Below are 13,895 nucleotides of genomic sequence, written 5' to 3'. Positions count from 1 at the left end.
GTGGCCTCAGACAGTAGCTGTATTGCACTCCATTGGAGATCTGGAAACTAGTGTATTTAGTGGTCAGTGTGACCACTAGATTTCATCTACTCTCATAAGGGACACATTCAAGAAACAGACTCAGTAAGCACCAAAGCCCTACAGAAACAAGTCCTCCCCCATAAACGTGTCTCCAGCACAGCAATTCTTCCGTTATAGACACAGCTGGTCTCCATAGCCAACTGGCCTGGAGGTTAATTCCTCCCAGTGAAAGCAACAACAATCAAGACTTAACTACAAGGGTGTACACACAGTCCACAAAGGGATGCACCAAAAGTGTCCAAATCAGGCAACTGGGAGGCTGACCCATTGAATCATATGGGACACCCAGGCCCACAATACTACCCTACCAACTCAGGGAAGCAGCGAAAATGCCGAGAAAAGGAAGGAGATCTCAAACAAAAGAAATGGAGAACAAAAGACTGGGTATAGAGTACAAAACCACGGTTATAAGGTTTTTCAAGAATTTCCTAGAGCCGAAACCGGTTTGGCTCAGTGGTAGAGCGTCGGTCTGCGGACTGAAAGGTCCCGGGTTCGATTCTGGTCAGGGGCATGTATGTTGGTTGCGGGCACATCCCCGGTAGGGGGTATGCAAGAGGCAGCTGGTCGATGTTTCTCTCTCATCGATGTTTCTAGTTCTCTCTCTCTCTCTCTCTCTCTCTCTCTCTCTCTCTCTCTCTCTCCTTTCCTCTAAAAAATCAATAAAATATATATTTTTTAAAAATTCCTAGAAAAGGCCGATAAATTTAACGAGACCCTCAAGGGTATGAAAAAGAAATTAAACCAACTAGAAATTAAACATACACTGACTGAAATAAAAAATATTATATAGAGACCCAACAGCAGACTAGAAGAATGCAAGAATCAAGTCAAAGATTTGGAATACAGAGAGCCAAAGGACACTCTTCCAGAGAAGCAAGAAGAGAAGAAAATCCAGAAAGTTGGAGATAGTGTAAGAAGCCTCTGGGACAACTTCAAGCATGCCAACATCAGAATTATGGGATGCCAGAAGAAGAGAGAAAGCAAAACACTGAAAACCTATTTGAAGAAATAATGACTGAAAACTTCCCCCACCTGGTGAAAGAAATAGACTTACAAGTACAGAAAGTGCACAGAATCCCAAACAAAAGGAATCCAAAGAGGACCACACCAAGACACATCATAATTAAAATGCCAAGAACAAAAGACAAAGAGAGAATCTTTCAAGCAGCAAAAGAAAAACATTTAGTTACCTACAAGGGAGCACTCATACGATTATCAGCAGATTTCTCAACAGAAACTATGCAGGCCTGATGGGAATGGCAAGAAATATTCAAAATGATGAATAGCAAGAACCTACAACCAAGAATACTCTACCCAGCAAAGCTATCATTCAGAATTGAAGGGCAGATAAAGAGCTTCACAGATAAGAAAAAACTAAAGGAGTTCACCACCAAACCAATATTATATGAAATGCTGAAAGGTATTCTTAAGAAGAGGAAGAAGAAGGAGAAAAAAGTAAAGATAAAAATTATGATCAACAAATACATATCTATCAACAAGTGAATCTAGCCGAGACCAGTTTGGTTCAATGGATAGAGCATCAGCTTGGGGACTGAAGGGTCCCGGGTTCGATTCCGGTCAAGGGCATGCACCTTGGTTGCGGGAATATCCCCAGTAGGGGGTATGCAAGAGACAGTTGATCGATGACTCTCTCTCATGGATGTTTCTAACTCTGTATCTCTCTCCCTTCCTCTCTGTACAAAATCAATAAAATATATTTTAAAAAAAACAAGTGAATCTAAAAGTCAAGTGAATTAAAAATCTAAGGAATAGAATAAACTGGTGAATATAATAGAATCAGGGCATAGAATGGGAGGGGATTGGTAATTCTCAAGGGGAAAGGAGTGTCTGTATGGAGGGTAAGGGAAGAGACTAGACAAAAATCATATACCTATGGATGAGGACAGGGGAGGGTGTTTAAGGGGAGAGGTTGGAGTGGGGATCAAGTGGAGGGGAGCTGTGGGAAGAGGGGGAAAAGGGAGAAACAACTGTAATAATCTGAACAATAAAGATTTATTTTTTAAAAATTCGGTACAGTTGTGGAATGCAAAATAAATATACAGAAATTGGTTGCATTTTTATACACTAACTTAGTGACCCAGTGCACGGATTCATGCACATTGAAAGGAATTCGAGTAAGTATTTTAATATTGCTACTCACCTTTTCTCTATAATAGAAGTGTCAAAGATGAAAGAAAATCAGTAAAATGCATATGAAAATTATACAAATTAATAAACAATAACATAACAACTAAGACATGATATAAAAACATTGATAAAAAATGACTGATAAATTGATTAAACTTATTCTAATCTCTCCCAGTATACCATAGTAAGAGTAAAACACTTTCAGAGTACTTGATTAATTTCACTTGTGATGAAGTATTTACAACTTTAATTTTAATATCACATGCTTTTTCAAAATCAAGAGAAGGCAACATATAACTGACCATGTCCAAAAACGGGTTCAGGTAGGCATATTCCTTCGCTGTCTAGATTGGCGCCAGCAAGAGCTTTATATATATATTGTGCATGCAAAGATGTAGAGAAATTGGAACCGTCATGCACTGTTGAGAATGTAGATTGGCGCAGCCACTATGGAAAACATTAGAAATGGAACAGCCTGATGATCGAATGATTCTACTTCTGGGTATCCAAAATTAACTTAATAACAGTTTGCTATTCTGCTATAGAGCCAGAATTTAACATAAGATAGGCATATCAAGCCCTGGACAGTTTGGCTCAATGGGTAGAACATCAGCCTGCAGACTGAAGGGTCCCCAGTTCAATTCCTGTCAAGGTCATATGCCTGGGGTTGTGGGCTCAATCCCCAGTAAGTGGCATGCAGGAGGTAGCCAATCAATGGATTCTCATCATTGATGTGTCTATCTCTCTCTCCTTTCCTCTTTGAAATCAATAAAAATATATTTGTTTCTTTTTTAAAAGATAGGCATATCATTAAACCCAAGTGTGTGTGTACAGTCACCCAATATTACATGATATTCTCATAAGGTCATCAGTCTCTAAAGGTGGTATCTGGTCAGCCACAAAAATGTAATGTTTAGAACTCTGGTTTCCACTAACAAAAAATGAACAAAAATAAATTTTAAACAGAGGTTGACTATCATCAAGGAAATGAAGAAAATGCACAGAGATAGTGGTGGGAATGAATGATCTAGGCACACATAACAAATGTAAAATGCCCCACCAAGCTGACAACGTCATCAACTGAGCATTTACTCCCACAGAGACCAGGCACTGAGGGAAAACATTGCACTCGACTCATCCCTCTAGCTCTGCCTTTCTGCCTTCCAAAAATACCCAGGAACCAGACAGTGGCTGCTACCTTCCTCAGATAGGAACAAAGGCCCCAGGGCTTATTTTTTCTAATAATCTATCCATTAACAAAAGGTCAACCAAGTCAAAAGCTTTCAAAGAAAAGTGTTGTTTGATTTACAAAGAACTCCTTCTTTACCTCTTTTCCTATTGCTGTTCAGGCAGAGAGCCTGCTTATTAGCCCACATGAGCTTCAACCCAGCCTAAGGCAGGGACTCAGTTTAAACATAGAGTGGGGAAGGAAGAAGCAGAGTGCTCTCATGTGCTCGAGCCCGCGCTAGCGCGCTCTCGCTCTCGCTCTCGCTCGCTCTCTCTCTCTCTCTCTCTCTCTCTCTCTCTCTCTCACACACACACACACACACACACACACACACCCCTCCCTCCCTTCCACTCTCTCTTTAAAATAAAATTTTAAAAAATCAATGGAGAGCATATCCTTGGGTAAGAATTAACAAAAATACAAATAAGAACTTATGGAGCCCTGGCCAGTATTGCTCAGTTGGTTGGGCACTGTCCCATACACCAAAAGGTTGCAGGTTAGATTCCCCGGTAGAGAGCATGGGGGAGGCAGCTGATTGTCTGCTCTCACACCAATGTTTCTCTTTCTTTCTCCCACTCCCTTCCTCACTCTCTAAATATCAATAAAAAATATTTTTCATAGAAAAGGACTTATGGAGCATCTATTTTAAGTCAGGATATGGGCAAATCTCTTCACCTTCAAATGTAAAACATGAAGGAAATCCCTTCATAAGCTTTAAAATTTGATGGTATTAAAAAATAAACACTGGCTCCATGAGTGCCCCTGTAATTAACAATGAAAGGAAAATAATAGAAATATTATCACCAACAAATAAGGGATTACAAACAGCCCACAAACCCTTCTCTGTCCCAAGCATGCCTCCCTTCCCTGTGCAGTTGGGGTCACAGAACCCAGAGGCCCTTAAGAAACTTCTTAAAGCAAAAGAAAAGTCCAACAGCCAGAACTCACAGCACTTAGCCACTTGTGGGGTGAGACGCTCCTTCTGCTCTGACCTGCCTTTCCAAACCCTCTCCTACACATGTGAACTCTCCAGCATTTCAAATATTTTAGAATAAGAGGACCAAAAGTCTATTCATCAACAAGGGCTGAGCTAGGAGAGCAAGAACTTCTGGGGAAAAGTGTTTGAATGCAATTACCAACTTTTATATTAACAAAAAAGATGCACTTAATGAAATCTAATTTAGCTGATATCTAATATTCTGTACTTTATAATATATGCAGTTTAAAAGAATGTAGACAATATTCACCAGAACCCTAAATATCCCCCAGAACCCTAAAATAAAAACTCATTGTTAAAAAGTTCAGTAAATTATATTGCCATAATTAGCTATGCATATCTCTCTAATAATGAAGCAACGTGTGTTATCTATTTTTTAGTCATAAAAAAACTTTTTTGTTAAAAAGACAAATGAATTAGCATTAGGACAAACATGCTCCTAACAACCTACAAATCCAACCCAACCAGCTGCCTAGACCATGGCAATTGCAAATGCCCTGACCAGGAAGGCACCTAATGGCCAATTAGTAACCTGGGATGATGGTAGGATCAGGAAGAATGGCTAGTCCTACCATACAATCGGGTATAGAGACCTGCCTAGGGAAGGCTTCTCTCTGCTTCAATATCAGATGGCAAGACATTCTCTATCAGGAGGAGCACCAAGGACCAGAACTCTCTCCCCTACTCCCTATCCCCTCTAACTTTGGTGCTCAGGCAGGATGTGGTTCTGTTAATAACAATACTTCCAGTCCCCTAAGTTGATAGGGATGCAGGGTCAAGTTTCAGAAGCGCAAACCTCTCTACATTGAGCGCACTTGAGTGCACTTGCTCAGTATTGCCTCCAGGGACAGTGAGAGTCTATGCACATCACTTTTCTGCATGCCTTGCAAATTCAACATTTCAGCATGTCAAAAAGTGATCAATTTTCTATTTTATGCTTGGAATCCTCATCCAAGGACATGTTTATTGGTTTTAGAGAGAAGGGTGGTGGTGGTGGGGAGGGGGGCGGTCCGGACATCAATGTGAGAGAGAAACATTGACTAGTTGCCTTCTCCTACGCTTCCCGATTGGGGATTGATCCCACAAACAAGGTATATGCCCCGATCAGGAATCAAACCTGCAACCTTTTGGTGTAGGGGACAATAATCCAACCAACTGAACCACACCAGCCAGTATTTCAAGTAGAGGTGTGCAATTAAAAATATTAACCATTAAATCTAAGCCTCCATTCATATAAACAACACTGCCTTTATTATCCTACCATGCCACTTTCAGAAACCATTTTGTTTTTTAAAACTTAATTCAAAATTCTTGATTCACAGTAAGTATAAATGTAACATTCACATTCCACCTAGGTTTTCAGTCGGTGCTTGGAAACAATTCTCATCAGTCGCATGGCCTCACTCACTTTGACTCTCATATCTACATCCATCTAAACCTGGTGAAATGTGTGTCAAGAGATTTTTTTCAATCTCATCACTTCTCTGGAAAGGCCTTGACCAAGGTATTACCAAGAAAGATGTTAACAAAGTGAGAACTATAACAACTGTCAGCTGAAACTAGTTTTATGCTAGAGTTTTTTAAAAATCTAATTATTTTAAATTTTACATTTTCATGGAGCTCTGTTTTCATAAACAGTGTCACTTAACCTCTAAAAAAAACCTTTCAAATGGGTATCACCATTGCTTCTCCACAGGGTTAAAGACAAAGGCCCAAAATCATAGAGCTAGTGTCAGATTCCAGACTCCTGTAACCAACCACAGCCATGCCTAGAATATTTCAGAGCAGAAACAATCCAGAATCTACACAAGTCACTAAAAGTTCTTTAACAAGGCTACCTTCCCAAAAAAGTGAATAGAATCTGATCTAAATGGCCAAAATTAAAGTAAAAATAATAATATGAATAACAATAAAAAATTATTAGAGAGCCTGCAAATAATTGTATTTTTTAACCATTTGCCTGCTTGCTATAGCCTCTATAGGCCAACTTCAAAATCATTTTTCGTGAGATTTTAACTGAAAATATTCAAGAACACTCGAATTGTAATTGTGCCATGCCGGCATAGCCATGGCTGAACCTGAGAGGGGGCAGTGAAGGATTTAGAAAAGCCAGGTAAGCAAATAAAGCTGGGGCTAGGTGGGACGCTGCTTCTCTGATGGAGAGACAGCGCCATAGCATACAAGCTGAGTCTTTATTTTACAACCAGTTTCCATGAGGCAAAGTAAGGGCGTGGCCAAGATGTTTACAATGTTCTCACGGTTTGGAATCTACTCAATTACATGCACCTGATCAAGCTTTGTTTACTTGTTGCACAGTCTACTCTATATCACTTAGCCACATAGGACCGCAGGTTCAGACCATGTCAAGCTTACAACTATAGCCTTTGGCTATAATTGTGCTGGGAGGGCTTTGCCCTCCAAGCTAGAACTTGCACATGACTTTGCCACAAGAGGACCATGCCCTCTCATTAACCCAAGGTTTGAACCTGTTCAAACACTGTAGCCACAAGTAATATATTTATTTTTATAATATCCATTGCAAATTGATTTTTTGGGGGATGGTTTCCATTGCATGGCAATTAACTGGTTAAATTCTGCCTTTTGATGCCAGAAAAGGTCACAGAGGGTCTACAGCTCTTGAGCTCTGGCCCCTGCTCTAACACATTAGGGCCATTATCTATCTGCTGGGCAGTCACAACAGCACCTCATGTTAATACGAATCTTCATCTTTATTCAATTCAAATACTGCAGATTATTAACTGCATATTTATTGTTCACTACAGTGTTAAATGGCATTAGACACCTTGGACTATTACTGTGGTATGGTCAAAAAGCCAATCCTTCAAATGTTAGCTTCTAAACATTAACATATCCATTGCTCTCAATCCACCTAACCAATTAGGGCAACCCAACAATCTTTCAGCAGAGTTGCTATAATTGTTTTTCTTTTAATCAGGAATCACCAAATACTTATTAAGAATCTAATTTAAGCAGCATTTTGTTTTTCCTTGTTACAAATTTAGGCCAGTATTTTAGTTTCCAAACAAAGACAGAGCTCAGCCTCTAGGCATGGGTCTCTCATGGACCTAGTCTCTCAGTGGCTGACCTAATGCCTAAGACAACCAACCTGAGTCCACCTGCACAACCTGGGAATGCCTGGGAAGCATTCCCACGGTGTTACAAAGCCTACCACATCCCACCTGGTCACCAACACCCCCACTGGCCAGGATGGCTTCCAACTGCTAACTACTCTACAGATTAAGATGAGACAATTCTAGTCCTACTCTCAGAGACACTGAAATATCTGTTACATCAAACCATATTGCAATTACCAAATATATATCTGTCAAGTCAAGGAAAGCACCCAGGCACATTTCAAAGTGGCCTGATTCACTGATAGCTGAGATAAAGGACAGGTTCTGTTAGATTAAGAACAACTGCCCATTTGGCGTCGCTCAATGGTTGAGCATCAAACTATGAACTAGAAGATGATGGTTCAATTCCAGGTCAAGGCACATGCCCAGGTTCAGGGCTCAATCCCCTGTGTGCAGGAGGCAGCAGATCAATGATTCTATCTCATCATTGATATTTCTATCTCTCCCTTCCACTCTGAAATCAATAAAAATATTTTTTTTAAGATTTAAAAAAAAAAGAACATTTGCCAAGACAGTAGCAAGAAAGATTTCCTTCAAGTCGGCTAGGAACGACAAAATAAATGATACATTTTTAACTGTTTGCTTAAAAAACACTAACACCAGCCATGTATGAAAAACTAAAATGAGCTAAGAGTTTCCTTTCTAATTGTTATCAATCCACATATCAGAGGAAATAAAGCATGTGCCAATGTGACACATTTCCCAAGGAAGGGCTTTGTTTAGGAGCAACAGATGTTAGGTCAGACCGGAGACCAGAGGCTTTAAGGAAGCAGCTGCCCCTCCTCTCAAACTTCCAGGAGTACCATGGAGTAGTTACCAAGACACACAGGACACCAGACGAATCCACAGCCAGGCCTCACGGCTTTCCCCAGGACAGAAGCAACAATTCTCAGACTAGAAAAGTTCTCTTCTTCGTGCAAAGGGTTAATGCAAGACACACAGAGCACAAAACTAACACAGTGAGTGAGCAAGCACTGGCTCGCAATAGCCTCCAGACTACTTGGGGATGAAATAAGAAAAGGGAACTTGAGAAGAAACAAACTTTCTTCAGGCACAGATACCAACGTGTTTAATTTTTCCAAAGAATTGCTCACTGGGACACCACAGATGCTGCTTATTAACTCCACACAGCTCATTACCACTATTCTGAAACACTTTTCATCAAAGTGAAATCCAGAACAAAATTCAAAACACTTAGCAAAAACTCGATACTCCTTTTTACAAACCAATGAAAATACACACCCACAGAGAGAGAAAGAGAGAGAAGAAAATAAACACACACAAATTGATGAGAGGCAATGGAATAAAATATTTACCGATTCCATAGCTGAAAGTTGATGTTGATAAGGGCTGTATATTAAATCCAATAGAGGTGTGTCCAGAGCAGGGCAGTGTATATTCTGAAACAAGAGAATAAAAAATTAGCAGAAAGTAATAATTTTACTTCAGTTCTATTTACAATTTGTCTCTCCATTTGGAGAAGCCATTTATTCTATTACTGCCTTGCTTCATTTCACTTAACACCAGACAAGCAAAAAGTTTGTAAGTTGTTTGTCTGATTTGGGGTTTTAAGGAAAGTGAAGCCCAGGAAAGAGGATCAAACCTGATTATTTGTTTTAGGATATTATTCAAGTGGAAATCTCTAATTGTCAGTAATTTTTCCTGAAAAGCAATACTCAGGAAGGCCAAGCTGAAAAAAGAACACTCAGGTGGCCTGTCATTCTCCCAAGAGATGGGACCTCAGGACTAGGGATTGGGTGATTCACAGACTTTTCTCTTTTCAAGGAGTTTGATAGAAATCTCCTTGATTATTAAACCTTTGCCAAAGTTATATTATACATTTTGCAAGCTTTCTCTCAAACTCAGAATACATCCAAACTCTCCCTTTGATTCACAAAACCCCACCCCCTTTGGTTCACAAAACCCCAATGGCCCACCTCTCTCCACCTCCCACAGCCTTCTAATACACTGCCCCACTACTACCCCATACCCAACTCCACTTCCCTAAACAGTATGGCCTCAATCTGGACACTTCCCTCTCAACACTGCCCACAATCTCTCTTCCATTTTTGTTCTGTGTCTGTGCTCACTGGTCCCTCTTAGCAGACATTCCTGACCACCCTTAAATCTATCCCTCAGTCTCCCTCAATCTACTTATGGGTCCATTATCAGAGACAAAGGACCATAATTCAAACCAATGTGCTTCAGATGAATCCAATTCAGAAACGTGATTCAAGCCTCCTATCATGCATTTGAGTTCCTCCCAACACAACTAAGAACAAGCAGGAAGATCAGGACAACCCCAGCAAGGTCTGAACTTTTTGTAAATGTGATTAAGAAATGTTGTCTGGACTGGCTAATGTGACTCAGAGGTTGAGCATGGACCCAGGAACCACGAAGTCACAGGTTCAATTTCCTGTCAGTGCAGACACCTGGGTTGTGGGTTGACCCAACAACCCCAGTGAGGGGCATCCAGGAGGCAGCTGATCGATGTTTCTTTCTATCCCTCTCCCTTCCTCTCTCTCTAATAAACCAATAAAAACATATGTTTAAAATGTGTTACTATGGCCGAAACCGGTTTGGCTCAGTGGATAGAGCGTTGGGCTGCGAACTGAAAGGTCCCGGATTCCATTCCGGTCAAGGGCATGTACCTTGGTTGTGGGCACATCCCCAGTGGGGGGTATGCAGGAGGAAGCTGATTGATGTCTCTCATCGATGTTTCTAACTCTCTATCCCTCTCTCTTCCTCTCTGTAAAAAAAAGTAAAATATGTATTTTTTTAAAGAATTAAAAAAAATAAAGTGTGTTACTATGATTTTTTTTTTTTAATAAATGTCCCTAGCCGGTTTTGCTCAGCGGATAGAGCATTGGCCTGCAGACCAAATGGTCCCAGGTTCGATTATGGTCAAGGGCACATATCTCGGTTACAGGTTCCTCCCAGGCCCAGGCCCTGGTCAGGGCTTGTGCAGGAGGAACCAATCATTGTGTTTCTCTAACATCCATATTTCTCTCTCTCTTCAACTCTCTCTAAAAATTAATAAATATACTCAGGTAAGGATTTTTTTTTTTAATTGTCGTCGAGGGTTGGGGGATTAGTATTTGAATACTGTGGCAAGAACACAATGCTGAGGCTTCTGGAGCAGAGGCTCCTTCCAATTCATTCCTTTACAGAGGTAGTCCACATGTAAACAATCTATTAATTACTAAACTACAACCATACATCCTTATAATAAAAGGCTACTATGCAAATTGACCAAAGGGTGGGACAATCAGTTGCTATGACATGCACTGACCACCAGGGGGCACTCAATGCAGTAGCTTCCCCCTGGTGGTCACTGCGCCGCTACAGGGGGAGCAGTACTCAGCCAGAAGCTGGGATCATGGCTGGTGAGCACAGCAAAGGAGCCTCTCCCGCCTCCATGGCATCTGGAAGGATGCCCTACTGATGGTTTCCGGACTGTGAGAGGGAGTGCACCAGGCCTCCAGTATCAACATAATCAAATCTCAAATACCATAACAATGAATGAAAAAAACAGGTCTCAGAGGAATATGCTAAATATATGTCTTTCAAAAGTACAGGACACTTAAAATACCTGACTTAATATACATACAGTAAAATGTCAGTGAAAAGCAAATCATCATAAAATACAAAATTCAAAAGAATACTTCCTCTTGTGGGTAGGAGATAGACACCCACTGGGAAGTGCACCAGAAGTGTCAAATATATTGCAAAAGCAGGGTTGGCTGGAACACAGGGTATAAAGAACTGTTTTTCATATTTATACTATCATATCCCCTGTACCTCACATGATATACTAGCTATAGTCTTCCAAAATTCCAAGAGTAACAGAGGCTGCACACCTCTTAACCCCTCTAATGCCTTGACAGGGAGTGAAGAGGAAAACGAAGCCAGGCTGATCCCTGGTCCTTAAATTGAACAACTGGTCCTATAATTCCACTTGTGATTAATTAAAATAATTTATTTCTATCATTTACAACTAAGAATTTAATGGTATACAAACAACTAAAAACTTTATTTTTGTTCATCAAATATTTTTACATTAAGATATAGCAATTTTAAAATTTTTAAGGTAAATTGAAAGTTTACTACCAAAAAAGAACAAATGACAAAATATACAATCTTGCAAAATAACTATGAGAAACAGATTCTATTTAGAACCCTCTCAAACTTCCTATACAAAAGAAACCAAATAAATCAAGTAACCACTATAGCCTGGATATCTGACACAATAATTTTGCCAGTAAGAAAGGAAGAAATCATACTATAGTTTCATGGAAAAAAATTAATAAAACTGTTATCACCTCCCAGGAAAGCTTTGAGATCTTTAACAATAAAACAAACCAGTATTAATTTTTTTAAAAAAATACCATTCATGCCCATTTTCCATAATCCCATCCAAAAATCACCTCTCCAAAAATTTTCTATCTCCAAACACATCAAAACTGTAGAATCAGGCAGGGAAACACACAGACAGGAGACAGGGAGAAGGTTCTCAGGACATGGGATTCCAAGGCCCGGCACTCACAGTGGTTCCCTGATCTTACAGGTTTGTGTGTTTTGCAAAAATGAAGTGAGATTTTTCTGTCCTTTTTCTGTATAGGGCTTTTCAAAGCTGACATTAACCTCAAGGACTATTAAAAATGAATATGGAAAAGCAGCTTACAGTCACCCACCTCACTTTTATGAAAAGCAGCATTTCATTAAGTTTTTCAATTTTCCAATAAAAACAGTAATGAGCAATAAGAGTGTACGAATGTCTACAATAGAATACAGCAAATAATATCTACTAATACAACTGAAGAAAACTTGAGGACCCTTTAATCCACTGTTTCTCCAACTCAGCACCACTAATATTTTTGGCCAAACTATTCCCTGTTGACCTGCCACTGGCAGGTGTTGAGCAGCACCCCAGCCTCTCTATTCACTAGCTGCCAGGAGTGATCCCCCACAATGTGACAACCAGAATATCTACAGACACTGCCACGTGTCCCCTGGAAATAAAATCATCTAGGTCAATGGTTCTCAATCTTTCTAATGCCGTGACACTTTAATATAGTTCCTCATGTTGTGGTGACCCCCAAGCACATTATTTTTGTTGCTACTTCATAATTGTAATTTTGCTACTGTTATGAATCGTAATATAAATATCTGTGTTTTCCAAAGGTCTTAAGTGACCCACAGGTTGAGAACCGCTACTGAGGCAAGGGGGAGTGCTCCTCCCCTGGCATCAGCCTTCCCTGGCTTGGTGCCAGCCCGCTTGTCAGCCAGCACAAACCCCACCTTCGCCCACTTGCTGGCCACCCCTGCCCACCGCTGGCACGCACCTTGGCTGGCCTAAGGACTGCAGGCTGGGGGCAGTTCCTGCATTGAGCGTCTGCCCCCTGGAGGTCAGTGCACATCATAGCAACTAGTCGTTCCACCATTCGGTTGATCTACATATTAACCTTTTACTGTATAGGATATATACAGGCAGTCTTCGGGTTATAGCAGACTCAATGTAAGTCGTTTCATGGTTACATGGCCATCTCCCATCCTATCTAATAAAGAGGGAATATGCTAATTGACCATAACACCCTCACAAAGATGGTTGGCACCCACCACCAATAAGGAGTGAATATACTAATTGACCATCACACCCTCATAAAGATGTTGACGCCCACAGCCAATAAGGAGGGAATATGTTAATTGATTGTCACACACTCAAATATGGTGGTGCCCAGTCCCCTCAGCCCCACTGGGGCAGCAGGTGCATGGCACGGCCAGACCCTCCTCCACCTACCTATGGAGTCCCCCAGCCCCTCATTGCCAAGGGCAGGCCCACAGCACAGGTAAGCCTCAAATGTCGGCTGTCCAGCCGCCCAGGGCCACTTGAGGCTCAGGTAACTAGGGCTGGCTGAGGCTTGTGCTGCCAGCAATGGCAGCAGCAGAGTTGTGATGAGGGTGTCGCCTTCCCCTGATTGCCAGGTCGCCTCCTGCCCCTGAGAGCTCCTGGACTGTGAGAGGGGGCAGGCTGGGATGAGGGACCCCCGCCCCCTCTAGTGCATGAATTTTCATGCACCCAGCCTTGCTTATTTATTTAAAGAAAAAAAGCTATGTCATTTTGACGTATGTACGTATGTGCTTTATGTTTTTTATTATTTATTTACAAGTAAACATTAGGAATTGTTATCTTTCTTTTTATTTTATTTTTTATTTTTTTTTTACTGTTTCACTTCATTACTGCTGTGTATGTGCTCCATGTGAGTGACGTATGTGGGTTCCTACT

The 13,895-nt window shown here is 40.8% G+C and overlaps 1 protein-coding gene across 5 annotated transcripts in view; it reads right to left on the bottom strand.

Annotated features, from left to right (window-relative positions):
• The window catches only part of ANKRD11 (ankyrin repeat domain containing 11), a 265,234-nt gene that overhangs the window by 164,240 nt on the left and 87,099 nt on the right, over positions 1–13,895 (bottom strand). For all 5 annotated transcript variants that reach the window (XM_036440842.2, XM_036440838.2, XM_036440840.2 and 2 more), the window contains exon 2: positions 8,926–9,009. The gene's annotated coding sequence lies outside the window, so the exon portion shown is untranslated. The remainder of the gene's footprint in view (positions 1–8,925; positions 9,010–13,895) is intronic.

Source organism: Pipistrellus kuhlii, unplaced genomic scaffold (genome assembly GCF_014108245.1).
Source record: "Pipistrellus kuhlii isolate mPipKuh1 unplaced genomic scaffold, mPipKuh1.p scaffold_m20_p_17, whole genome shotgun sequence".
NCBI classification, from domain to species: domain Eukaryota; kingdom Metazoa; phylum Chordata; class Mammalia; order Chiroptera; family Vespertilionidae; genus Pipistrellus; species Pipistrellus kuhlii.
This window is presented reverse-complemented; position numbering and strand designations above follow the sequence as displayed.